The sequence below is a fragment of the Cydia strobilella genome, chromosome 2, assembly GCF_947568885.1.
Source record: "Cydia strobilella chromosome 2, ilCydStro3.1, whole genome shotgun sequence".
Lineage (NCBI taxonomy): Eukaryota > Metazoa > Arthropoda > Insecta > Lepidoptera > Tortricidae > Cydia > Cydia strobilella.
The window spans coordinates 30,166,785-30,192,247 of NC_086042.1; the positions used below are offsets into that span (position 1 = coordinate 30,166,785).

The 25,463-nt window shown below is 38.3% G+C and overlaps 2 protein-coding genes across 2 annotated transcripts in view; one reads left to right on the forward strand and one right to left on the reverse strand.

The window, feature by feature from the left end:
• The window catches only part of LOC134755104 (uncharacterized), a 74,321-nt gene extending 59,964 nt beyond the window's left edge, over window positions 1-14,357 (forward strand). Inside the window, exon 2 of the mRNA XM_063691584.1 lies at window positions 14,109-14,357. The gene's annotated coding sequence lies outside the window, so the exon portion shown is untranslated. The remainder of the gene's footprint in view (window positions 1-14,108) is intronic.
• LOC134754746 (mucin-2) overlaps window positions 1-20,899 on the reverse strand; it is a 77,429-nt gene extending 56,530 nt beyond the window's left edge. Inside the window, exon 1 of the mRNA XM_063691090.1 lies at window positions 20,715-20,899. The gene's annotated coding sequence lies outside the window, so the exon portion shown is untranslated. The remainder of the gene's footprint in view (window positions 1-20,714) is intronic.
• Window positions 20,900-25,463: the final 4,564 nt, after the last annotated feature.

Below are 25,463 nucleotides of genomic sequence, written 5' to 3' on the forward strand. Positions count from 1 at the left end.
TTTAAAGTTTGAGGTAGACATCACATTTTCAAACCACCCACTACACATAAAAGTTAATAATTGTCAATAGTCCGACACACAACACTCACAACATCCGCGCACACATCCGAAGATAGATCCCTTGGCTTTAACTTCTGGATCACTGGTCCCCAAGTTGCCGATAAGTTAAAACCATCTTCCCTATTAAAATTTCTGGACGACCAGTGAAACCTGTCGAAACGTCGGTAAATAAGGGTAATAAAATAAATTCGCGATAGACCCGATTATAAATGTGATTTAATATGTGATACGATTCCAAGATAATTGTAATATCGGTTTAATGCAGTAACGTAACTAGGGGCGGGGGGGGGCAGAGGGGGCAAGTGCCCCGGGCGCCATCCAAGGGGGGGCGCCAAAATGGGCAAAAGGCAGGAAACTTTTGTCAGTCGTAAGGGGGCGCAAATTTGGTGACTGCCCCGGGCGACGTAACTAGGGGGGGGGGGGGCAGAGGGGGCAAGTGCCCCGGGCGCCATCCAAGGGGGGGGGGCGCCAAAATGGGCAAAAGGCACCATCAGGGAAACTTTTGTCAGTCGTCAGGGGGCGCAAATTTGGTGACTGCCCCGGGCGCCATATCCTCTAGCTACGCCCCTGGTTTAATGTCAGTGCATGTTCGAATTGGCCTGTTTGTGTGTGTGCAGGTGTGTTGCGCAAGAGCAGGAACCGGTGTTAGTAATAAAGGTGCTCCGAATCTAATGCTTATCGTTGCGTAACTCGAGTTATCAGGCTTGCCCAATTTGATGCACTATTACGCTTACGTTACTTCAGGTGTGTATCTATGTGGGGCGTTTGCGGATTAGTTGTAATTAGATTTTTTTCTTGTTAGTAAAAGCACTGACAAAATAAATAGCTGACTCGTTGAGAAATTCAAATAATAACTGAATTTAAGTAATCAATAAACAAATACATTTTGATCAATATAAGCTAGTCCTTTTGCGGTTAAAAAAAAACTCAATAAAGGACTAGAGTCAGAATTGAAGGATAGGCGTATGCTGAGACGCAGGCGACGCAGTTCTACCACAGAATAAGTAATAGTATTATCGTACAGAACGGCCACGCACCGCCCCGCCCCGATTCGAATTACCTCGCCCCGCGACAGCAGATTGACGGCCGTTTGCCGGCCGCTCAGTACTATTTTTAAGCAACTTACTCACACATAGAAACGCAGGTAATTTTTGATGTATAGCGTGTCCGCCCCGTGGTTCCACGCAGCGCAGCGCAGAGCAGAACAGATTTTGTAAAGTATGGAACGTCCTGGCGCCGCAGCGTGCGTAGCTATAGGACGTTCCATACTTTACAAAATCTGCTCTGCTCTGCGCTGCGCTGCGTGCAACTGCGTTGCTTCGCCTGCATCTCAGCATACGCTTAGCCTAAGACTCGGAAGTTTGTTTAGTCGAGTCTCGTAAAAATTAGATTCGTAGACTCGAATTCCTTACCAACACCCGTTTGTATACGACTTCATCAATAATCCAAGCATATTATAATTTATAATTGCATACGTTAATGTAGTTCCTGCATCGAGGTTCGTACTTCATTAATAACTCCGAGCGCTGACAGCGAGTAGGCGGCATATTACTTTAATGCTTGCGGGTACTAGTTTGTTCCTTCTTATCTACTTGTATTTACGATTCAAGTTTAAGTAATGTTTCGGAGAATTCTGTTTAGAGGACTTATTCGACTATGTTTTATCATAGAGTAACTTATACTAGAGCGGTACTGTCATAGTAAATTTTGTAACCACAGTAAATTCACTGCCATCTGTCGACACACTTTAAAACTAAAAATGAAGATTTATAAAAATACGATAGAATGTATTTAAATATAGATAAATGATTTTTTTTATTTGCATTAATTATTTTTATGATTTTGACCCATGTTCTTTCACTGATATGCGTTAATATTGTAAAATAACAAACGAAACCGTCAACGCCATCTATACGACTGTATACAATATTTACCTATCTTATATATTTAGTCTTGCGTTGTACGCAATAGCAACTTCTTAATTTTTGATTTAAAGATATTTTTACTAGAACGTAACGTTCGTCTTCTATTGATAAATTGTTCATTATTCGCGGTGTGATATACTTGCGCGTCCTTTTACCATAGTAGTTGCTAGCGGTTGGTTCCACGTATTTACGACGTTTGTGTGTGTGTGTGTGTGTGTGTGTGTGTGTGTGTGTGTGTGTGTGTGTGTGTGTGTGTGTGTGTGTGTGTGTGTGTGTGTGTGTGTGTGTGTGTGTGTGTGTGTGTGTGTGTGTGTGTGTGTGTGTGTGTGTGTGTGTGTGTGTGTGTGTGTGTGTGTGTGTGTGTGTGTGTGTGTGTGTGTGTGTGTGTGTGTGTGTGTGTGTGTGTGTGTGTGTGTATGTATGTGTGTGTGTGTGTGTGTGTGTAGGTACAAAAACAATCACTTGTTTTACCTATAGATATTTTCCTTTCACGTTTAACCATTTAAATGTCTTAGATAATTATAGAGCGTAATTCACCAAGGACAGATTAGATTATGATTAGGAGAATAGAAAGACGTAGACAAGGTCGATCTTCTATAACAATACAAACAGATACTTCACTGTAATTACGTTTTAAAAATATAGAGTCGTTTAATTATACAAAACATAGGTTACTCTTGCCTAACACACAGCAAAGATAGATATAACTCCTTAATAGATGGATACAGTCTAAGGAAAAAACGTGCCTCGAAAATCAAGAAATTTGATTCTCGTTCAGAGGGCGCTACTAGCTTTGGCCAACTTTCGTATAGATGGCGTTGACGGTTTCGTTTGTTATTTAACAATATTAACGCATATCAGTGAAAGAATATGGGTCAAAATCATAAAAATAATTAATGCAAATAAAAAAATCATTTCTCCATATTTAAATACATTTTAACGTATTTTTATAAATCTTCATTTTTAGTTTTAAAGTATGTCGATAGATGGCAGTGAATTTACAATGGTTACAAAATTTACTGTGACAGTACCGCTCTATCTTATTATATCCTTTTTGCTATGGACAAGTATATGCCCCATATAGCGTAATGGTTTCTGGTTGAAGAAATGACACTTTTGACATTGATAATCACATCCTCAACAAATACAGATTAGGGAATGCAAAACCGAATTGCATTTGTAAGGAAAAATCGGTTAATAACCGAATAGTAACCGAATTTTCATACAAATAAAAAAACAGTTTTGCATTCCCTAATACAGGTAAAATACATAACCTATAATTACAATTATAATTCGCTTCATGCAATTTACATTGTCACCGTTAAGGCGGTTCCCTGAGCCAGAAGGCGAAAAATCTCCTCATATGATCATGTTTTTCTAAGAGGCGTTGATATTCGTAGACGTGGAAAAAATATATGTAGTTCTTGACTATATTATCTTTAATATCATAGCTTCCGATACACGAATTATGACACTTCGCTCGATACAATTAATTCCCAAAGTAACCTCTAACTCGGACTTTTAATCCAACTTTACTCGGTTATTTATTATGTGATACTATAAACAAAAAAAGAAGAAAAAACAATGTTAACTTAAATAGTAATTTCATAGCTTTCGAATTTCGATATTGTAGGGTAACGTTTTTAAAATAAATAAAAATCGACAAACTTCGATCAAAATGGACACTTGGCGCGCATGCCCTTTGAGCCCCTTTCCCGTTCTTTCTTGCGAAATGTGACAGAGATAGCGGCAAACCGATGGAACGGCCTTAAATGGATGCAAACTTAGCGTGTTTCAAGTCTATAAAAATTCAATACAATATCAATTCACAAACGTTGACACGCATGCAGCTAAAAGAATAACATCGATAACTAATTACTAACACGAGTAACACGTTCATTACTGTCAATGCTGTCATGTCATATTAACGCGGGCTATGACGGTCGCGCCTTTATCGTGCTATCGTGGCCGTCACGTTCTAAATACGTAAGTGCGAGAGTGACACATGACATGAGAGACGACAAAAGCGCAACCATTCTATCCTTACTGCATGTTCGGCATACCCGTTTTGGTGATGACTTGGTACGTCAGTTGAAATCTGACATGACAAGTGAAGTGTAAGTGAAGTGAAGTGACCAGTAAAGACGTGTTGTTGCTCCGTGAAGACGGTCCTCGTAAATTGGATCGAAACATGTCGAACTATTCGACTTAATAATACGCGCTTTAAAATAATTTAATATGACAAGTTGGATAGCTTTTTATGTGATGACAGGGGGCCTAGACAAGATGACAAGAGGCAAACTAGCATTCGAATCGCCTGATGGTAAGTAAGCAATTAGCGTCGCCCATGGACACCTGCACCACCAGAGGGATTGCAAGACTTGCAAGTGCGTTGCCGGAGATTTAAGATCGGAGAACGCTCTTCTCTTGAAAGTTGATGTTCGTATCGGTCCGGAAATACCGCAGGCGTGAGGCGATAGCTCATTCCATGGTTTAACTCTTTATTTGTATTATACAATCTATACATAATATTGTCTTCGGTTACCGCGATAGTTACTCATGAAATAAAACTATGAAAACGAATATTGAATTTATAATACATCCCGACGTTTCGAACCCTTTACAAAGTTCGTGGTCAACGGGTCACCGAAGTAAAACTTGACCACGAACGCTGAAAAGGGTTTGAAACGTCGGGATGTATTATAAATTCAATATACGCGATATAATCCGTTTTCATAGTTTCATTTCATGAGTAACTATCGCGGTAACCGAAGACAATATTATGTATAAATTGTTTTATTACAGATTTTATACAGTTAAGAAGAAATTTACACTTTTAATGATGACTATTTTATTACTTTATCTGTACTTTCTCTTTCGTTGGTTTAAGTGTATTTTTTGGAATTTATTGATATGTCCCGCTGTTATTTTATAACATAATTTAAATAAGGTGCCTGTATTCGTTTGTAAGATTTTTCTATCACAATATCATATTGATATAGGAATAAAAAAATGAAATGAAATAAGTATTTAAGTTTGGTTTGGCGTTTTCCCCGTTTGCCCCAATTTTAATTATTAATTCGGTTCGTATAATCGTTGCAACGCAATTCGGAAATCATAAATTGTTCGAGTTTTCACAATCTATAACTTGATATCATTATTAGTTCCATTACCATCGGCTTTCTTAACGGGAAGCTATTACTGCTGGAAAATTAGTAGTTAACTTTAACTACTTTTTAGAGAATTTCGATATATCCGGAGTTTTGTTTATGGGCAAAAAATACAGACTTGGTTTTATAGTGGTGTGAAAATAAAGACATTATCATGTGACAATTTTGACATGGAATGACATTACTGACATTAGGTCGAGTCGGACCAAGCTAACATACACTGCATGGCATTTGCAATGACAAAGTGTAGCAATGTCATCATTGTTGTCAATGAGGGCTATCGTTTTTTTGCCCACCAGTTGGCGCCTCTGTTGATGGTGGTCCAAAAGACTAAAGAACAGCTGTCAGTCATTGAAGTGACAAGTGACATTTGACATTTCGAACTATGGAAAAGACCACCATCTACACTAGCGCCCCTAGCGGAGAATTCATACGCGTCAGCCCTCATTAACTATGAACATATGACGTTTATAATTTTACTTTGTTAAGTCCAAGTCGGTGCAAAGTTATTTTGGACTCAGACGACGTGTTTTTATGTAGTTTTATACATGCGTGGCGTGTTCTTCATCATCATCATTAACTTAAGAGTTATTCTCTTGTCGGTGGAGTATCTTCCAGCTTTCCCTATCCCGCGCCAGCTCTTTGACTTTTTGATACGACACGACCCCTACTTTTTCTTTCACTTGATCTAAAAAGCTGCGTCTGGGTTTTCCTCTACCCCGCTTCCTTCCTATCCGCCCCTCCAGGATAGTTTTAAAGAAGTAGTCGTGTCGTATTAAGTGTCCAATCATTTTCCCGCGTCTATTTGCAATAGTGTTCAGAATAGCTCTTCTTTCACTCACTCTTCTTAGCACCTCCTCATTCGCGTGTTCTTACAGTGTAATAATTATGTATGCCATGTAAAGCTCATGTCATAATAAAGGAATCGCGAAAGCCGCGATCCGTGTCAGTGCGCAACAATCCGGCTTAGCGATTAATCGCTAAATTAAAGCGATCGCGGTAATCATCCGTCGATAGTAATGCCTGATTGCGATTGCGAACATGTTGCACATGCGTTAAATGAAGGTAATAAAATAATCGATACAACAATGTTGTTCTTTGACTTAGACGGAGACTTGATTTAGACTTCCGGTTCGAACGCCATCTTGATAGTAGCCTCGTGATTAATTCCTTTGTTTGTTGCTCATTAAAATTGTTTAGTGTAATATCGATAGCTTTATTATACAGTAATATAATTTGGTAGTGTGCAGTGAATGGAGAATTAATCTCAAAGCGTGTTTAACCACCATTTTGGAGTCAACGGCCGGTAGTCCACGTGCTTCTCGTAAAATCCAGCTATCGGTTTTACGAGACAATAACAACAATAACTACCGAACAACGTCGTGCTCTAAGAGCATTTGGTATTTCTACCTAACCGTGTCTGGCTAGAGCCCTAGAGGCCCATAATTTTATTTACCGTACACTGGCAGAAGAAAATCAAGAAATATTAATTCGATCCCACGTGGATCCCACTTTGACGTTGGCGAAATCATCGACAGTATCGATGGAGCCATACTACTTAAAGATTGATTGACTTGATTTGACTCAAGAATATGACAAAATGCTCCATCGATGTTTAAAGGGGCCCATTGATAGTCAGTGCCCTTTATGCTTGTTTGGTGATAAGAGGCAAAGTAACGACGACAACTGAGCAGCGTTGACGCGAGCGATGTCACTGTCAATCTCCTTGATAAATTAAGTCCCGGATTGAACGTTCTTGTCGCAACGGAGCATTTATCAAGGGAGCTAACGTTGACATAGCCCGCGTATCTGTTGTAATTCCTCCTCCTTGCATCGTATTCCTCAGTATTGAGGGTCGTGACCTCCCTTCTGCATCACTTTCTCTCGCACGATATTTTTCCATCTTTTTCTGTCTGGCGGTTTCGAGGGCCATATGAACTAAGAGCGGTGCGGATCTGGTCACGAGGCCTTTTCCCACCTACTTTGGCAGTCACAATGTCGCCACTGTCTAACCTTGCAAATGTGACCGAAGTATTCAAGGACTTTTCGTAGGTAGATACTAGATACTCGGAAGACAGTCGCGAGGAAACTTTAAGTTCTCGCAATATGGATGCATCAGTAACCGTGCAGTTGTTGGAATGTAATAATTCGTTGATGACGTAGCAGGTAATGACTGACCTGAAGAATGCATGTTTACGATCCGGATCCCTTGCGCAGGCGTGTCGGGTCGGTCCCCAGGCCGAGTTGCCGTAAGGCCAGTTGAGTAACGTTTGCGCAACGGACGAGAAACAAAAGTCGATGAAAGTCCGACCGGTCCAGCGAAAGTTTACAAAAAACCTGTACAGTAAGACTCAAAAACCAAGACTAATAATCTGAAGGACGCTTATAACATTTTGACAAAAATTGGGAGAAATGGATGGCTACAGCAAATTATTTGATGATTTTATGCAGTTTGTCTTTTTCCCAGAATGACAGCAAATTTCTAAATTCTTGTCGCCGGCTAAAACCGGAACAGGAACGATTTTGGTTGATATAATTCACTAACAGAAATGAATGCTTTTATCAACAGATCTGATGATATACCTACTAATTTTGTGTTTCCTGCAAATTTTGGAACGTGGTGATTTGTCTCTAATTGCGGATGTTAAAGCTTAAATATGTTAAGTGTTAATAGAATAAGTTACTAATATATTATGGAAATTGAATTTCTGAAATAAATAATTATTTAATTTATTTAATTTAAATATAACCTGAAAATGAAATACAAGTTTAGAGCGTATGTATCAGTCCTATCAGATGCCAAAATACATGTCCTACATACTAATAAAAAAAAGTGTGTGCGTGTAATTTTTACGCACGATTGAAGTAAAATTTCTTTGACGTTTATCGCTATGTTGGCACTTTGACGTGTGTCCTATTGTGTGTGTGTCACTACTCAGAAAAAAATCTGAGTTACCCTCTAGCCGCGCCTAAAGACGTTTTACTTCAACAATGCATATTGCCATTAATTCCATGATTTGAAGATTATTAACTAATATATTTAACATTAATTTAATTTTTAAGTAGATATATAGCTATATTTATTCATTAATAGATTATATTTTGTAAACTAATAATTGTGCAATTATGTTTAAATGAATGACTAATCATGTTAACAACGCAGCCGAGTGTACCAGCTGTTTGATTTGGGCGCGGTCGTCGACTCCATCGATTTTTACTTTTTGCCGGACATTACGTTGTATGGAATCAATTAACGAATTAGTGAACGTTCCATTGTGCTGTTTGTTTAGTTGGTTAGGTGGTAATTCGTGTAATTGACAGAAAGCGAGCCGAAAACGTTGTCGGATTTGGCTTAGTGCTTTTATATGCGAAATTACCGATCTGGTCCAGTCCAAATACAAGAAATCACTTTCAAAGTACTGAAATTATCTTAACCAATTTTGTATCACTCCGTAAGGTTTCCATAACGAAGTCCGTACATATATTATGACATTAACGACCGGTCTGGCCTAGTGGGTAGTGACCCTGCCTGTGAAGCCGATGGTCCTGGGTTCGAATCCCGGTAAGGGCATTTATTTGTGTGATGAGCACAGATATTTGCTCCTGAGTCATGGGTGTTTTCTATGTATTTAAGTATTTATATATTTTATATATCGTTGTCTGAGTACCCATAACACAAGCCTCCTTGGGCTTACCGTGAGACTTAGTCAATCTGTGTAAGAATGTCCTATAATATTTAATATTTATTATTATTATTAATCCTAACTCCCAGCATAAGATATTCAGCCCTCAAAAGTGTCATCAAATGGAAGTCCACGGGGTAATAGTTATTGGTCATAAACATAATAATTAGGTATTTGTATTAATGCATCATTTATCCCGCAGAAGCGTAACCCAATGGAAGAAGTCAATACACTCATATTAATAAGTAAATTATTAGCTGTGATTTGTAAAGTTCAGTCCGCAGCATCACCAAATGTAACATGTCCACAGTCCACAGGGTATCGTCCAGTCCACAAGCGGTTTCCCAGCAGTGGGCACGCAGAGAAACGCGCGGTTAATGATCTGTGCTGCGTTTCCACTTCCAAGCAAATCGGACGCTAACGTCATCAGTATTGCCAGAAGCTGAGCAGGGTTGCTTTTTTATCGTCTGTCGCTATGCCTGTCACTTTCGCACTTACATACTTGTTAGAACGTGACAGGCATGATGACAGGTGATAAAAATGCGACCGTGTTACGGCCGCAGGTCTATTAAGTCATATTTTATTAATTTTTGTCCTTGCATTATAAAATAAAAAGAAGACCTGCCAAGTGCGGCCGAACCATAAGTCACGAATATTGTCGTACATGTCAAAGAAGATGAAAATTGTGACATTTGTGACCATCAGGCAACACTGCGTCATCATGGTCTACTGAAACGTACATTTTCTAAGATACAAGAGACAATATATTCTCTACATAAAAAAAATGCTTCTATGAGAACAAAGGAATATTTCGTTTCGATTTGTTTGTCACCATAGTACAGATCGAGAGCCTACTTAGAAAAATAGAAAAACGTTATCTGTTTCTCTATCGCTCTTGCACATTCGAGCGATAGAGAGGCCGACAAAGAAATTTCGAATAACCTTTTTGTCGTGAAACGTGCAACAATGGACACTCGTGCCCCAGTGCGCTAGATACTCGTACGATCGCGTGCGACGAGATGCGCGCGTCAGCGGCATACCTGCGCTGCGCCAGCGTCGCCCGCGTGGAAATGCTTCCGCGACTGCGTGCGATCTGCTTGAATATTTACATTCTTAGGTCAACAACCCTAATTACTATCCGATAATGGCATCGAATTTATCAGCAGCCGGGCTCTCTCGGGGTATCTCGCCCGCGAGATAGATTACCCGCAGTTAGGAAAAGACGGGTACTCTAACTCGCGGGCGATATACTGTCGCGCCTCTCATGTGCTAAATACGCCTACCGGGACTTCAAAGCTTATCTTAAACGCTGCGCACAACGCACCAAAACGGAGTAGAGAGAAAAAACCCTAAATTTATAAACATACACTCGTGTTAGGACCTTACCCCCTTCTCCCTAGAATTCCGATTTGATAAATTCCGGGGTAAAAAGTAGGTATGCGTCATAGAACTAGTATTATATAGAAGACCTATACGCGTGACGTGAGGGACAGAACATACGCAATGCGACAAAATTAAAAACACGTTTTAATATTCCTGACAACATATTGAAAACAACCCACGTAATTTGATCATGTTATTTGTAACTTGTAACCCACCATAAACCATATGAAATTTACGGTGAGGAATAAAAAAAAGTGGGACTGTGACAAGGCCAAACAATAATAGCGCTTTCTCTGCTAGTACTCCTACTGAAAGTTCCATAAGTGCATCACGTTCGGTCATCTGGCCCCTCTCCCATATTTCATCTCTATATTATTGTACCTCTATGGTATACGTCTTTTCCTAGTTATAAATCGGAGTTCTTAGAGCACTGACCGATTTTTTTTCATATTTTTGCATTTTTTCGAGTATATTTTTTTCTGCTCTATACCTACAGCCTACAGCGGAAAGCAGAAAAAACTGGAGGAGGCCTTCACCCAGAGAGGGATCCATAAAGACAAATAAAATAACTTGCTCAAAAATACAAAAAATAAACAATAAGAAAGAATATGGAAGTAAAGGCTATAATAATAAGAATAAAATACCTACAGCGCAAAATAAATGAAGCGCAACCTAGGCTGCGGTAGAGTAAAAAATAAATACATTTCTCTCATAAATATTTTTCTCCGGTGTTAGCACAAACACAAAAACAGGCACGGACATACATTTAGCCTAACAAAACAATTAAGCGGCTTAAAAAATTAAATGAAATATCGGTAAGATTAAGGTGGTTATGATTAAGTAATACCAATGAGGATATAATACGGAGTTATATCTATCTTTGGTAATACCAAGTAATACGTTTAAAATGAGAGAGTTGAGGTAACACTCAACCTGTAAATTGAGTTACAAAGCGGCCTTAGCTTTCTCGCTACTGTCAATATTACAACATTTACAACAGCCACTTCTAGTTGTGATAACATCTCATATTTACGACAATAGTTCGGTATCCGTTTCACTTATTTAAGTGTAAATCTCAGAATAATGACTAAAGCAAAGAAGCCGGGCAAAAATAAAAGCTTGGTAAAAGATATCGTATTCACAACACGTTATTACTTTTTGTCTATGAGTGAGTGAGACAACAATCCGCAAGTTCTTTCGTTTTTTTCAGTATTGTCATAAGATAAACTGAGAGAAATGTCAAATGGTCCTATGTGGTTCTATAATATAATCCAGCCAAATAAAATATATGTTCGTTATTTCACAGGTAGGTGACAACTGTAACAACTTGACATAGTCGTATTATTTTAGTTGAAATATTTCGGGATGTTTCAGCGGTCATCTTGGTTTATTTTAATTATATTGTTGCTATTCCTGAAAGATTGTTGGAAAACGTGCTGAGTTTTTATTTGTAATGGTTTGAAGTTCCCTTTGTGATAATGTCTTGTATGATCGAGGGCTGTAAATCGCATACAGGAAGAAAAGAAAATACGCACGAACCGATAACCTTTAATCGGTGAGTTTTGCTCAATTTTGAAGAAATTAATTCATAGGACCTGACCCTAAACATAGAAATCGATATGTTGTTTATGTAATTATTACTTGCATTCAAGTCTATATAGATTTTTGCATATATTTTCGAACTTTTCTGCTAAGTATGAAAGGTTATATTTTTGGCATAGTGATGTATCGACCTCAGATCAATAACCTATCGACATTTACAGCTTTCTTATAGTTTGGCCCAGGACTGTCTCATTTTAATTGATGAATCAGTCAAGGGCATAAATATATATACATTCCCAAAGTCAAAAATATGTGTACGCTCAGACAATAAAATCGTGTTCACATATTTTTAAGACATTTGTCTGGATCGATATTTTTGCCTTCGACTGTACCTATAGTTTTCTTTGTTCTTACTTACTGACAGATTGTGTTTGCCAGACTATAGTTTAATACTAAAAACCGGTCAAGTGCGCGTCGGACGGGCGCACCAAGGGGACCGTACTTTTTAGTATTTGTTGTTATAGCGGCAACTCGGTTCATGAGATACAGCCTGGTGACAGACAGACGGACAGCGAAGTATTAGTAATAAGGTCCCGTTTTTACCCTTTGGGTACGGAACCCTAATAAAAAAGATATTAATGATCATTGATGAATGCTCCTTTTATTAATATTGTTGGTCACAAAACTCAACTTTTTATTTCAGATTTCCAAAGGACGAGGAATAGGGGATATTACTGCAATGTTCTGCCACCAGAGTGCAGCACTAGCTTTTTAGTGCACCGTAGAGTAACTTATTCATACTGTACCTTTAACAGGTTTTTGACAAGTTTTCAGGGGACCTACCGGAAAACTCGAATCCGAAATTTCGTTATCTAGCTGCTTCTTTATCGCTCGAATACGCAAGAGTGACAGAGATGTTAGATAACGAAAGTTCGATTTTCTTGTTTCGCGATAGACCCTCAGATTGTGATAGTGGCGCCACCTACGCCGAGTTTCGCGTAATATTCCCTATTATTAAATAAAAAAAATATATTACACGAACGTTTTTTTTTTCATTTCCTATTTGGTACAGTCAGCTGCAGAGAAAAGGTACCCCACGTCCATACTAATTTACAGAACTTTGTATGCAGGGGGGTGCCTTTTCTCTGCAGCTGGCTGTACATGACTAGAAACTATACTTAGTCTTTTAGCATTAGAAAAAACGGTAAACCATTTCCACGTGTCTTTTTATTGACAAGTTTTTTTATTTTACTTATGAAAATGAAAGCAAAAGTATGTAAATGATCGTATATTATATTTGTTGTGACTTATTTTCAAAGTGTTTTTCGATAAAACGACACGTTAAGATCGCTCGCCTTCTTTCTAATGATAAAAAAACGAGAGGTATAGTTAGACGGTTCTGAGTGGTAGACTGCAAATGAGATAAAAGCTATATTAGGTACATGCATTAATCCTCATATCAGGCGACTCTTTGATTCCAAGGATTGCATAATTTTTATACTTTTTAATGATTTTTAGTATATGTAAATTATAAAAAGTATAAAAGTTATGTAATCCTTGTATTCCACGCATTTTATTTCATTTCATTTCAACGAGCCGCCTGCTACAGATTTCTTGAAATTGCCGCGTTTTTTCAGGTTCAACTTTCATTAGCCAGACTATTATCAATTTGCCATTTTCGTGATTATTCTTTTACACGGCACATAAACTTATGCATAATTTATCGATATAAAAAGTCGACACAGTTACATCCCTAGAAAATTATCAAACTTATGACACCGTACGTAAATGAGAAATAACAAGCATATATGCATCTCTTTTCGGCACATTATCTAATTCGTAAGGAAGTAAAGTACGGGTATACATATTTGCGAAGCATTTTTGCCCGACTTCTATGCTTTAGTCATTATTCTGAGGTGTAAATAGGGTTCACAACCCTGATACGGATACGTCATTACCATAGAGTAACTTATACTAGAGCGGTACTGTCATAGTAAATTTTGTAACCCCAGTAAATTCACTGCCATCTGTCGACACACTTTAAAACTAAAAATAAATATTTATAAAAATACGATAAAATGTATTTAAATATGGATAAATGTTTTTTTTTATTTGCATTAATTATTTTTATGATTTTGACCCATGTTCTTTAACTGATATGCGTTAAAATTATAAATAACAAACGAAACCGTCAACGCCCTCTATACGAGTGTAGGCCAAAACTAGTGGCGCCCTCTGATCGAGAATCAAATTTTCGTGATTTTCGAGGCACTATTTTTCCTTAGACTGTATCCATCTATTACGGAGTTATATCTATCTTTGGTCATTACCAAACTTAAATGGAGCTGGGCGGGACATGTTGCCAGACAGAGTGATGGCAGGTGGGCCAAAATGTTAACGGAATGGTGGCCGCTTTCAGACGAAAGGAGTGCCTGGCGTCCGTTGGCTCGTTGGGTGGACGACATTCGGAAGACTGCGGGTCACTTCTGGATGAGATTGGCTCAGGACCGGGATAAGTGGCGTACGCGAGGAGAGGCCTATGCTCAGCAGTGGGCGATAGAAGGCTGATATGATGATGATGATGATGATGATGATGACAACCCTGTACAGTATTTTAACTCGACCCTTTCTAGAATTATTTTGTGTATTTTTGTTACTTGTTACCTGCCGTGATACTCCTCACTTGATTGTCTCATCGGAAGATCAGCGCTGGGATTTGCCATTAACATGCTGAGATGATGAGGCCAATTCGTGGCACTTTCTTCTTTGTACGTTTTTCTTATACTATTTTTTGTTTTGTTCGTGTTTACGAATAAAAATATTTATATTTTTCTATTTCTGTGTACAAAACTCTGTCACCACATCTGTTTTCTTTAATTTTCTACGTTGTCCTTGTATTCCACCAATATCTATTACAAAAACAGTTAAGTAGACTGTGTTTTATGCAAATTCGAGTTTTGGGTTCCACCAGGCAATAAACTAAAAAACCAAAAAAATGGATTCAGAGACCCAAAACATTTAGGTACTTATTAATAACGTCTGCGAATTAGTTTGTGTTCCTCAGATTTCAAAATTATCTAGTGTGTCAATCCAATACGGGCACATTGCTCGCAGAACTGATGGCCGGTGGGGCCGGAAGGTTCGGAAGACGAACTGCCGGTAGGCCTCCAACGAGGTGGAGCGACGACCTGGTGAAGGTCGTGGGAATTCGGTGGTTGCGAGCGATACAGGATCGGTCGGAGTGGCGAGCCTTGGGGGAGGCCTATGTCCAGCAGTGGACGTCTATCGGCTGACATGATGATGATGATGATGATGATCCGTGTAATCATATATCAGTAAATTCAATCAAAAGTTAATTAAAATTATGACTGAATTTACACACTGTATAATATTTGCTTATAAGTTTTAATCAGGCAGAGCAAAAAGTCGAATTCAATTACCGAATATATCCGCAGGCATACAAAGCCGATGTCAGGCACCTCTGTCAACATACTTGTTAACGTTGTATTGTGACAGTCTCTTCGCACCTACACGGTTACCTAACACCTAACACCCGTCATCCGGACTTTCTTCGCTGCAAATATTTAGAAACCCGGAACCATCTGGCGAGAGAAGCCATGAATTATTGATGGAATTATGCTTATTCGACCGCGAAGGTTAATCCGAACAAGGTCGAGTCGGCGCTCTCGCTTCGCATTATATTAAAAAACGGAACCCTTATAGGATCACTCGTGCGTCTGCCTGTCTGAGAAAATCGTCTGTCACAGGGTCACAGCCTATTTTAGCTCCGAAAGTGGACAAATTAAGTTGAAATTTAGTACACATATGTAAGTTTGTGACCCATAGATGAACATGTAACGTAAACAAATGAATTTTAAACATGGGGGCCACTTTTGGAGTATAAATGAGAAAATTAAAAAATTAAGTTTTTTAAACTATATCGTGTTACATATCAAATGAAAGAGCTCATTGTGAGAATCACTTTTTTTTTAAATATTTTTATGATAAACAGTTTAGAAGTATAAGGTATATTAAGCGTAACTGTTTCTCGCTTAGTACTGTTCGGAGTATCTTTAATTCTTTAAGGAACTTACAGTACCTACTTAAGTGTACCAATTATAGAATTTCTTAAAGTCACATCATGTCTTATACCGTATAAACTATCGAATACCTACTAGCATTCTGCAATTATTCGATACGTGATATGTGTTGGAAATCAATAAATGTCAACCCAGTGACCATTTTCTCTTCAACAATTTTCCCGTAATCTATGACTGTTAGTGACAATCAAAACACATCGATTATCTCACAAATGTCCAGCCACTTTCCAATAAATCTTACTGATATGAGAATTGTACTAAAACACCACTAAAGTCCGATCGAGCAAGCTAGAGATAGACCAAGACCAGTGCCATGTTTATCAAAAGCTTGTAGCTTGTAATACAAGCGGAACTCACTTTTTGACAGCTTTTGTTAGAAAGGGACTTCCACTTGTATTACAAGCTACAAGCTTTTGATAAACAGGGCACAGGGGCCCGTTTATAAAAAGCTTGTAACTTGTAATACAAGTGGAGGTCCCTTTCTAACAAAAGCCTTTAAAAAGGGACTTTCGCTTGTATTACAAGCTACAAGCTTTTGATAAACGGGCCCTAGCTGGTCTAATTGTAGCTTGTAATACAAGTGGAAGTCCCTTTCTAACAAAAGCTGTCAAAAAGTGACATCCGCTTGTATTACAAGCTACAAGCTTTTGATAAACGGGCCCCAGTCTGCAACGATTTTGATAGCACACGTCGCAGTGCAAGTGATATCTTTACGTCATAATTTCATAGAAATTTGACGTTTAAAATAACGCACTGCGTGTGCTATCAAAATCGTTGCAGACTTATCTTGGTCTAACTCTAACTCAACATGGCATTTGCAATGACAAAGTGTGGCAATGTCATCATTAATGTCAAATTTCTATGAAAATATGACGTCTATAATGACACCACCTCACTTTGTTATGTTCAAAATAAAGTTAGCTTACACGAACTCGAAAATGATTTCGATTTAAAGATTCACGATTTACAAATATTGACGTAACAAGTTTCATGATCCGATCATCTGAGATAATACCTACTAGTACCTAACTTTTTATTTTTTTATTTTATTAGCCTATGTGTGTGTCCCACTGCTGGGCAAAGGCCCTCTTCCTTTCCAATCCTCCCTGTGCTGAGCAAGATCCCGCCAATCCCGCTGGAATGCATCCAAATCGTCCCGCCATCTCTTTCTCGGTCTGCCTCTGCCTAACTAGCGAATCAAAACTCTCAACTATAGTTAGTTGCTGTAGGTGACTATAATAATGTTACCAATTTTGACTGAACCGATCCAAATACCTTGGGCATGTAGTAACCGCTGACTTGAAAGATGATGCTGACATAGAAAGAGAACGGAGAGCGTTGTGTGTTAGAGCGAATATGGTGGCCCGCAGATTTGTTAGTTGCTCCATTGAGGTGAAAAAGATTCTTTTTAGAGCATTCTGTACTACCTTTTACACTGCAAGTCTGTGGGCGTGCTATACGCAAAAACAGTACAACGCTCTTCGTATACAATATAACAACGCCTTCAGGATGCTGATGGGACTACCTCGTTTTTGTAGTGCGTCGGGGATGTTCGCGGAGGCCAGGGTAGACTGTTTTTACGCTACAATGAGGAAACGCTGCACATCCCTGGTGCGCAGAGTGCGGGCTAGTTCCAGCGGCATCTTGAGGGCGTTTGCGGAGAGGTTTGATTGCCAGTACTTGAATCACTGTCAGATGATTCACGTGCTGGTGTCCAAGCCTTCCTAAGGCTCGACCGGGCGTTATTGTTTAGGTTAGATTTTAAGTAATATTTATGATTTTATTAATTAATTTAATTTTAATGTTAATTTTAACTTTGCTATAATTTTATAATTTTATTATTTAATGTAATGTCCCAATGTAATGTGATATGATCCTAAGTTGGTCGAAATAAATGATTTTATTTTATTTATTTATTTATTTATTTATTTATTATAAGTCAAAAATGCTTACTTCTACAGCATTTAACAATTTTGACTAATGGTCTGTTGGTGCCTAACGGGGACTGTGTGCTGTTATTTCGTTCCCGCACAACCCCCAGGGGCGGCCAAGGGGTTAAATTGGCATACTTTATGATAAAGAGCCAAACGCAGCAAAAATCAGCAATAATATGTAGCTCAAAGAGCCACAAGTTTTGTTTTCAGTTGTCTAAGAACTCGTCATAACTTTTTGTGTAACTTTTAAAAGAGACGCAATTGTATCTTCAAAGAGCCGCATGCGGCTTGTGAGCCTCAATTTGCCGATCCCTAACGTCGCAAAATATTTACTCCAATTTCATCAAACTTGCGTCCAAATCGAATTCCACCAGAACCATCACACAATCCCCGGCCTTCCGAAACTTTCTATAACTTATTAATAAGCTCTCGTTATTATTAGCGTTATTACCTATTACTATAACGATATATTGTGTAACTAATTACTGTTTACGCAACATTAGGCTGTATGGACACTTTCGATTTTTAACTGTATTTAATTCGACTATCGGTTATTTTTGACAGTAACAGATTTGATTTGCATAATTTGGCTGTAAATGCCGAGTTGGTTTAATAGGCAAGTGTTATTTAAATAATCCGGCCGACCAGTCTTGCAGCAGTTGCAGCTATCGAGTTTTTCTTATACGTAGTGTATAGAGTTATTTGTCGTGGGTTACCGAGTAAAATATTCGTCAATCTAGCTGTTTTTAGGGTTCCGTACCCAAAGGGTAAAAACGGGACCCTATTACTAAGACTTCGCTGTCCGTCTGTCCGTCTGTCTGTCTGTCACCAGACTGTATCTCATAAACCGTGATAGCTAGACAGTTGAAATTTTCACAGATGATGTATTTCTGCTGCCGTTATAACAACAAATACTAAAAAGTACGTAACCCTCGGTGCGCGAGTCCAACTCGCACTTGGCCGGTTTTTTATGATAAATAAGACAAACGAGTAGACGAATCGCTTGATGGTGAGCAATTACCGTACAGAGGTCTTGCAAGTTGCATGTGTGTTGCTGTTTTAAGATGGGAGTAAGCTCTTTTCTTGAAGGATTAAAGGTCGTTTCGGTCTGGAAATACCGCAGGCGACAGTTCATTCCGTACTTTAGCTGTGCAAGGCAGGAAAACCAGAAACAAAAACTCACAAAGACAAATTTAATTTATTTGTACGTCGAGTTGTAGTCTGGTGTCCGAGCCGAACATCATTGGAGAAACGAAAGCCGCCAGGTTCCGATGGCTCGGGTAGTCCGGATGGGGGAAGATCGCGCGGTCTGGAGGGCGTACTCTGGAGTACCAAGTGACCGAAGACCGTCTGGACGCCCTAGGTACCGCTGGAGAGACGAAGTGCAGAAAGACCTCAGCGAACTCGGCGCCGTCGACTGGACAGAAACGGCTTTGGACAGAGTAGCATGGCGGTCTATGGTGTCGGAGGCCAAGATCCACTTCGGGTCGTCGCGTCACAGTAAGTAAGTGAGTTGTAGTAATATAAGGACGACTCATGTTTCCTTAATTTCTGATTAGACGCCTGCATCATCTCTTCTTTTGTTTCGCTAACCTAGACCACATTTCATCATCATCATCATCATGTCAGCCGATAGACGTCCACTGCTGGACATAGGCCTCCCCCAAGGCTCGCCAGTCCGACCGATCCTATGCCGCTCGCAACCACCGAATTCCCGCGACCTTCACCAGGTCGTCGCTCCATCTCGTTGGAGGCCTACCGGCAGTTCGTCTTAGACCACATTTACCCAGATGAAATCCAATGTTTTTCGATAGTGTCCAGTTGCTGACAGTGTGGCAGGTGCCGGCGCCACGCCCTTGAACCGAAAGTGAAAGTGGTCGAGAAGCTCCATACTTCTCGACTGCTAAATATAGCTTATGTGTTCCGGTGTGTGGAAGGTAGCGATATATAAGGTTATTGATCACAAATCCTAGTCCTAGTGGTCCTGGTCCTGGTCCTAGTAGTTATGTATGTACCTAGCATTAAGTTGCATGTGTATTTGTGTAAACTGTATCTACTTGGTTGCAAATAAAGATTGAATTGAATTGAATTGAAATCATAAATTATTTATTTAGATAATAGCTAGTATTTGCCCGGATGCCAGAAAAATAGTTTTGTAATGTTCAATTTGAGCTTTTTCAAATGATATCCCACATGACCTGGTAATTAGATTTTGAAACTTTGCCCCCTCTTTATTTTGGTTATTTTGCATAATTAATAATCGATTCGATAAATTTATTGACTGATAAATCAAAAAAACTTGCAATGTGTTTGGGTTAGCGTTGTGTATAACTATTCCAAATTTCAAATCGATAGCTTAAGTAGTTCTCGAGATATTTAGCAATGTGATAGACAGACGGACGGAGAGAGTCGCACCATAAGGGTTCCTTTTGTACCTTTTACCCTAAAAATATGTATTGTAATTTTGGACCAAAGAATTGTTACTTACACTAATACCTGTCCTGGTTTTTAGATTATTACTACTGAGAAATTTGTTCGTTTTTCTATGGATGCAACACCATGTTATTATCTTTTTTTTACCCGTTTTTTTATTGAATGCTCAATGGTAGTCCTTAAAACTTGATTTGGGTGCTCGGAAGCAGTCATAATGTCGTAACATTTTTATACCATCGTTTAATACGTTTTTATTTTCCAGTTTGTATCTAAAATTTTATCATCATATTTCGCAGAAGCAAGTTTTTTTTAAAGAAACGACATCTAACGCAGCTGAATTAAATTAAATCGCTGAACTATGTAGTCGATCTAGCTGTTCTTGTCTTGGTAAATATATTTGACGTTACAAACATGAATATATGTGTATTATATATTTTAATGTATACTGGTAGCCTTAAAAAAAAAAAAAAAAAACCATAAATACCTTATTAAAAACTCCACAAAATTCACAATTCCACACACAGTTTCAAAACAGTCACAATAACAAAAATATTCTAACAACCGAACGTTGACTGAATCACATTTTCTCCATAAAAATGCATCGTCTAGCGGAGCTGCGCAGGAGAGGAGAGTTGCGCGTGCGTCGGCGCGCGGTCTGCGACTGGCAGGGAGGGAGTCCGCTGCTTGGCTTTTGGGGGGTTAGGTCATTTTAACAAGTTATGTGATATAACTAATCAAATATTTTTTTTATAAACATACTTATGTAATTTTGTTTTATAAGTAGTTACATAAAAACTTAAACGTGTCAATTGTAATCACTCATTAACGGATTGACGAGGTGAGGTGGGGTAATGTGCTATGACGAGTGTATGTATTTTTGTATGTCTCTCCTTCACTTCTTCACCACGCCCTGTTACTGCTACAGGGATTTTAGGGAGACATGTGAGGTTTTGCTAAAGGTAGTTTGTGTAATCAGTAATCAGTTAGTTTTTATTTTAATTGTTTTTAATAACACTTGAATGCAACAACATATTTAAAAAAATAGTTATTTGTTATACAAGGGTGCAAAGTTGTATTTTACCCGCGAGTGTTGAATTGAAACACGAGCAAGCGAAAGGATTCTATAGGTGAACCACGAGCGAAGCGAGTGGTTCTAAAATAGAATCCTGAGCGTAGCGAGTGGTTCTAAAATAGAATCCTGAGCGTAGCGAGTGTTTCAACACACGAGAAGTAAAATACATTTGCGCCCGTGTGTAACACAAAACTTTTCACCTCACTATAGCGAGGAAAGTGCAACATCCACAGGCGTTAGATCATCTTCATCACTGGAATCACTCATTTCTTTACGATATTATAACAGAAAACTCTGGAAGTTATGTATTTTTACGCGAGTCGGTGAGAAAAGGTTTTAAGTAAAAAAATTGTTGACAATGTTGACATTTCTGACGTATGAAATGTCAACGATGCGTTTTGAAATTGCATCGACTCAACTTGTGCGTTCAGAATTATATTTAACATCATTATAAAAAAACAAACGTTTCTTATGGAATTTTAAGGTTTATGACAGAAAATCGTTAAATAAAGCTAAATTTGGTATTTTTTATTAGATTCTCAAACCATTTATTTAATGATAATTAATATCGAACGAACCATTATCATGAGCGTTTTACGTTTTGTTATCTGTCAAGCTACTTAAACACGCTCCATCCAAGGTCAAATTACTTTCCCCACTAGTGGATAAAACGCATTTTTCCCCCCTTGTATTGAAAGATAAACGACAACTTTCCGAGCTAGTGAGGGGAAAAGGTATTTGACAATGGCGCATGTCAATCTTGCTTTTAAATTTGTTCAAATTTTTTAATAAAAAATCATCGCTAAATTAAAAATAATCTTGGTAACCTAAAATAAAACAATATAAGAATATGTTGGTACTAAAGATATATATAATCAAAGATAGATATAACTCCGTAATAGATGGATACAGTCTAAGGAAAAAACGTGCCTCGAAAATCACGAAAATTTGATTCTCGAACAGATGGCGCCACTAGTTTTGGCCTACTCTCGTATATAGGGCGTTGACGGTTTCGTTTGTTATTTATAATTTTATCCAATATCAGTGAAAGAACATGGGTCAAAATCATATAAAAATAATTAATGCAAATAAAAAAATCATTGTTCCATATTTAAATACATTTTATCGTATTTTTATAAATCTTCATGTTTAGTTTTAAAGTGTGTCGACAGATGGCAGTGAATTTACTGGGGTTACAAAATTTACTACGACAGTACCACTCTAGTATAAGTTACTCTATGGTAGTAGTAGTAGTAGCAGTTAGTAGTAGTAAAACTCTGAATTGTACTTATCCCTTTCAGGGATCTCTTCCAGTTAACCTTTAGACCTTGATAATAAAGAATTTTTACTTCATTACTAGCATTGCGTAAGGATCCATTATTAACTAGTAGCTAATTAGGTTTTTTATTTTTATACATATTTCCTGCACTGAACCAACGACAAGTAACTAATGTAGACCGTCAATCTCCATACTAAATTTAGTTACTTGTAGTAGACAGATGACGTAGTAGCTAAAAGGCACCTGTGGGATGCAGTGTAACCGGAATGTGATGCGAAATATTACCTATTTCATGTGCAAATAGCTGACGTATGATTATGACGTCAAATTAAGTGTCTGCTCCATTTCTATTATATGGTATATATGGGCGATTGCCAACATTTTGGTAGGCGAAGGCACCCTTCATACGCGCAAAGAGGATATAATAAGATAGAGCGGTACTGTCATAGTAAATTTTGTAACCGCTGAAAATTCACTGCCATCTATCGACATACTTTAAAACTAAAAATGAAGATTTATAAAAATACGTTAAAATGTATTTAAATATGGATAAATGATTTTTTTATTTGCATTAATTATTTTTATATGATTTTGACCCCTGTTCTTTCACTGATATGCGTTAAAATTATAAATAACAAACGAAACCGTCAACGCCCTCTATACGAGAGTAGGCCAAAACTAGTGGCGCCCTTTGATCGAGAATCAAATTTTCGTGATTTTCGAGGCACGTTTTTCTTTAGACTGTTTCCATCTATTACGGAGTTATATCTATCTTTGATACGCGTAAATTGTGCTTCAAATTTAAGAAAAGTATGTTTTTGTTTACAAAGGGTTTTAATATTTAATTTATTACATCATTGCTATTTCTATGGCCAATAAAGACGATATTTGATCATTATATTGATGGTGTCTGAATGTTCCCATACCTATGTACGAATGTACCCCCTCTTCCCCTAAAAACCTCATTTTGTATCGAACTATTATTTCTTAAATTATAATCGTTAGCTCTATGATTAAGAAAAAAACGAGAAAAATAATCTGAAATGTTTTGTTTCTGCAACCTACTTTGTTGTTAAACATACGATAAAGCTTCATATCATATTACCATAGAGTAACTTATACTAGAGCGGTACTGTCATAGTAAATTTTGTAACCACAGTAAATTCACTGCCATCTATCGACACACTTTAAAACTAAAAATGAAGATTTATAAAAATACGATAAAATGTATTTAAATATGGATAAATGTTTTTTTTATTTGCATTAATTATTTTTATGATTTTGACCCATGTTCTTTCACTGATATGCGTAAAAATTGTTAAATAACAAACGAAACCGTCAACGCCATCTATACGACAGTAAGCCAAAGCTAGTAGCGCCCTCTGATCGAGACTCAAATTTTCTTGATTTTCGAGGCACGTTTTTTCCTTAGACTGTATCCATCTATTATGGAGTTATATCTATCTTTGATATTACGTATGTGACAACTTTTACAGCAACGACGAATAACGCGCCTTTACCTACATACAGTCTGTCTTTATAATGTCCTGGTCTCTGACCAAACGCAAATAAATGACAATCGCAATTTAATTACAAAACTTAATTCGCGTTAAAGAGATTAAGAAAATATTCCTTTTATCAAAGATAGATACAACTCCGTAATAGATGGATACAGTCTAAGGAAAAAACGTGCCTCGAAAATCACGAAAATTTGATTCTCGAACAGATGGCGCCACTAGTTTTGGCTTACTCTTGTATAGAGGGCGTTGACGGTTTCGTTTGTTATTTATAATTTTATCCAATATCAGTGAAAGAACATGGGTCAAAATCATATAAAGGTGACAGTCCATTTGCAACCGCAGCTGCGTTACTGCTCCGACACTACTGCAGCGGCCTGAACGCGTCGGTGTTATTGTCAATTTCCATAGTAAAATGAATGACGATATCGACTGCACGTAATATGGTGATTTTAACGTTTTCCCGACCGCAGCTGCACTACTGCTCCGACACGTCGGTGTTATTGTCAATTTCCATAGTAAAATGAATGACAAGACCGACCGCACGTAGCATGGCCATTTTTGCGTATTTGGTGTATTATTGCAACTGCGGCTGCAGACCGCACGTCAAATCTGTCACCTGCACTGAAATGTCTTTGGTCACAGATATTAGTAGTTCTAAGCAAAGAGGATATAACCACTACGTTCTAAGGAGCTTATTACACCCACGGACAAAGAATTCCGATGGTACAGTCGCCATATATCGCAGATATATCGGGGCGGCCAAGGAGCTCACACATATCTAAACACGCCTTTATTGTCAAGGCGCTAAAGTACATGTTCAGATATTTTTAGCACCTCGGTCGCTCCGATATATCCGATGGCGACTGTACCTACTGTAAACTTTTTTGCTAATCTATATTGAGCCCTAGGAGGATATAACACAACGGAGTAGCCATTGGCATTCCCCTCTGTCGAAAATAGTCGGCCAATGGTCATACACAATGTATGGACTGACGTTTATCTGACATGGCTATTTTGACGTTACGTATACATTTGACGTTCCCCTCCCCCGCAAAAATTGGCAGACGTTTTTGTACCGCAAATTACAGACGTGGCGGCTCCGTTTGGTAATATCCTCATAGATTGAGCCATGTCACAGAGCCAGTCAGGAAACTAGAATGATAGGTCCGAAAAGAGAGCGTCAAATTCGGAAGTTAACTATAGTCTGGCAAACACTTCGAGCAACACCGGCTTCCGACACGTCGGAAGGGAGGAGCCCAAGCGATATCTTACCGTATAAATCGTTCTGCCATTTTTTACGGAGGAAAACGTGCACACAGTCGCACTTCTCACTCACTACTTACAAAATCCAATCTCTAATGA